A 3,847-nucleotide genomic window follows, 5' to 3' on the forward strand; every position below is an offset into this window, starting at 1 on the left:
ATGGACATTGGGCTTTGCTTCTCTTCCCCAAGCCCCACAACAGTTTCTCATCGTCTGTCTTCCTCACTCCTGCAGCCCGGACCCTGTCTCACTGTCCAGCTCTGTTTTTTTTTTTTTTTTTTGAGACGGAGTCTCGCTCTGTCCCCCGGGCTGGAGTGCAGTGGCCGGATCTCGGCTCACTGCCAGCTCCGCCTCCCGGGTTCCCGCCATTCTCCTGCCTCAGCCTCCGGAGTAGCTGGGACTATAGGCGCCGCCACCTCGCCTGGCTAGTTTTTTGTATTTTTTAGTAGAGACGGGGTTTCACCGTGTTAGCCAGGATGGTCTCGATCTCCTGACCTTGTGATCCGCCCGTCTCGGCCTCCCACAGTGCTGGGATTACAGGCTTGAGCCACCGCGCCCGGCCGTGTCCAGCTCTGTTTTATGCCACTCCCCATGGCGTGCTGCTCTCCGGCTTCACTGGACTCCTGTCCATTCCCTGAAGATACCGCCACAGGGCCCTTGCACACGCTGTTTCCAGAAACAGTGTTTCCTCTGTTTTCTTATGGCCGGCTGTGGCTCATCTCTGGTCACTCTCAGCGGTCAGGTCTTTGGATCGTCTTCCCTGAGTGACCCCTACTCCCCATCTCTCTGATGGCACCCGGTTCTCATCCCACAGGGCACAGCACAGTTTGTAATTAGGGCTTCTGTGTGTGTGTTTTTGTTTAATGTTCATCTCCATCAGACTCTGAGCTGCATGAAGGTAGAGGCCACGCCCAGCACTGCGTATCCAGGGCTCACGGCCAGGCCCGCACAGAGCTGCCCAGCAGTGAGCTGTGTGGTGGGCGAGCGCAAGCAGGGATGCCTTGGGTTCCAGTGCTAGCCAGTCAGTTCCTGCTGATCTGTGTCCTGTGCGTGTGTCTAAATGACACAGTGTCTAAATGAGTGACTCAGTCTGTATCGGGCTTGACTCAATGCGGCTCTCCATATCAAGTCTAATTAGCTACTGGCTCTAAGTTGGTATAATGCTCGTGATCTGTTTTAGGGAATGTCATATATGAATGTTGATTGTTTTGAATAAATCTAAGAGGTCAGTGTAGGCCAAGGTTCTCATCTGGTGCAGGAGCTAACCCAGCCGTATTTTCTAGAACCCACTGCAAACAAGGTAGCTTCGAGGCTGTTTTAGAGAGCAGCAGTGAGACGGGTCTTGTGCTTTGAGTGTGTGTATGTCCGTGTCTTGTTACTTCTGGTCCGGGTTATCTCTGATCTATGCTGGTGGAAAGGAGGGAGGAGAGAGGGGGCCCCATAGCACAGGGAGTAGAGGAGAGGGCCGTGCCCTGTGCCTTGGTTCCCTGGTTCCCATTCAGCTCCCTTCCTCTGATGGTGCATGGACCACCAGCCGGAGCAGGGCAAAGACTAGAAACAGCCCCACTCTGCGCTCATCTGCCTTTTCTTGCCCACCAGTGGGACTGATTTTACTTGCTTTGCAAATCTTGGGCTTAATTGGGTGTGCAAAATCACACGCACACACACACACACACACACTCTTGTACTGTACCTGAGTCATTTTCTATGTTGCTTTTTTTTTTTTTTTGAGACGGAGTCTCGCTCTGTTGCCCAGGCTGGAGTGCAGTGGCCGGATCTCAGCTCACTGCAAGCTCCGCCTCCCGCATTTAGGCCATTCTCCTGCCTCAGCCTCCCGAGTAGCTGGGACCACAGGCACCTGCCACCTCACCTGGCTAGTTTTTTTTTTTTTTTTAGTAGAGACGGGGTTTCACCAGGTTAGCCAGGATGGTCTCGATCTCCTGACCTTGTGATCCGCCCGTCTTGGCCTCCCAAAGTGCTGGGATTACAGGCTTGAGCCACCGCACCCAGCCCTCTATGTTGCTTTAAGTGTGACAGCTGCTCTTTCCTGGGACTCAAATCAAGCTGAGATTTGGAAACTGTTTACCTTAAACATGTCTCTCCTCAGTCTCTCCCTCTGTGGAGTGGGTGAGATAACAGCCCACTTCAGAGAGGATGAATATTATATGCTAGAAAATCTCTAGTGTGCACCTGAGACCAGCCAAAGGCTGGTGGAGTGATTAGCATTTGTATTTGTTTTTTTTGTTTTAATCTTTAATTAGATGGCTGGTTGACACATTTCTTTTTATTTATTTATTTTTTTGAGACAGAGTCTCGCTCTGTCGCCCAGGCTGGAGTGCAGTGGCGCAATCTCGGCTCACTGCAAGCTCCGCCTCCTGGATTCACGCCATTCTCCTGCCTCAGCCTCCCTAGTAGCTGGGACTACAGGTGCCCACCACCATACCCGCCTAATTTTTTGTATTTTTAGTAGAGACGGGGTTTCATTGTGTTAGCCAGGATGGTCTTGATCGCCTGACCTCGTGATCTGCCCGCCTTGACCTCCCGAAGTGCTGGGATTACATGTGTGAGCCACCATATTTTTTGAAATATTTAAAATGTTTCACGTAAACTTGACATTTATTAATACCGTGCCACAAGTTGGATAATTTAACTTTGCTTTCTTTTCTTTTACATAAAAGAACTTTATTAACATAAATGAATCTGCCTTTATTTATTTATTTATTTATTTATTTATTTATTTATTTTTTGAGACGGAGTTTCACTCTTGTTGCCCAGGCTGGAGTGCAATGGTCCTATCTCGGCTCACTGCAACCTCCACCTCCTGGGTTCAAGCGATTCTCCTGCCTCAGCCTCCCGAGTAGCTGGGATTATAGGCATGTACTACCATGCCTGGCTAATTTTGTATTTTTAGTAGAGACAAGGTTTCTGCATGTTGATCAGGCTGGTCTTGAATTCCCTCAGGTGATCCACCTGCCTCAGCCTCCCAAAGTGCTGGGATTATAGGCGTGAGCCACTGCACCTGGCTGAATTTGCCTGATTTTTAACATGTCTTGCTTCTGTAAACAAATTGGTAACAAGAAAGCAAAGATACCCAAGCACAGAAAACAAAGATACCCAAGCACAAAGTACCTAAGCACACAGTAGGTCCTTAGTGTGGCTGGCAGGTTCTCAGAAACTGCAACATTAAGCCCTGGGTCACAAAATCAATTTCACCATCGACTAATTGATACAGACAAGAGTTAAGTTCCTATGGCATACTACCAGTCATAAAAACATCACCGAACTTCTAAATAAAGACCCAAAGCACTTCTGATATTAAACATTGAAGTAGATGGGAGTTGTACACACATTTAAGAACAATTGATTAATATAAGGAAGAACATCATTTACCTGTTTATTGCAGTTCGGGGTTGAGGGTGGACAGAGCCCATCCCAGCAGCTTAGGGCCAAGGCAAGAACTAGCCCTGGCCAGATGCTGTCTCATGGCAGGGCCGATCCCACGCTCTCCCGTGCTTGCTCACACTGGGACCTGTCCACATGGGCCGGTTGGGCTTCAGGATGTGGCAGGAAACCAGAAGACCTGGAGAAAACCTAGCCAGGCACGGGCACAAGGAGAATGTGAAGATGCCCCCCCGCTGGGACGCAATTCCTTTTTCTTATCAACATTCTAACAAAATGACGTTATTCAAGGACCTGCGTCTCGTTAGGAAGCAACGCTGGTATCCCCACCACCAAGAAATTACCACCTTAAGGCCGGGCGCGGTGGCTCAAGCCTGTAATCCCGGCACTTTGGGAGGCCGAGACGGGCGGATCACGAGGTCAGGAGATCGAGACCATCCTGGCTAACACAGTGAAACCCCGTCTCTACTAAAAAAGTACCAAAAAAACTATCCGGGCGAGGTGGCGGCGCCTGTAGTCCCAGCTACTCGGGAGGCTGAGGCAGGAGAATGGCGTAAACCCGGGAGGCGGAGCTTGTAGTGAGCTGAGATCCGGCCACTGCACTCTA

The sequence above is a fragment of the Piliocolobus tephrosceles genome, chromosome 7 (genome assembly GCF_002776525.5).
Source record: "Piliocolobus tephrosceles isolate RC106 chromosome 7, ASM277652v3, whole genome shotgun sequence".
NCBI lineage: Eukaryota > Metazoa > Chordata > Mammalia > Primates > Cercopithecidae > Piliocolobus > Piliocolobus tephrosceles.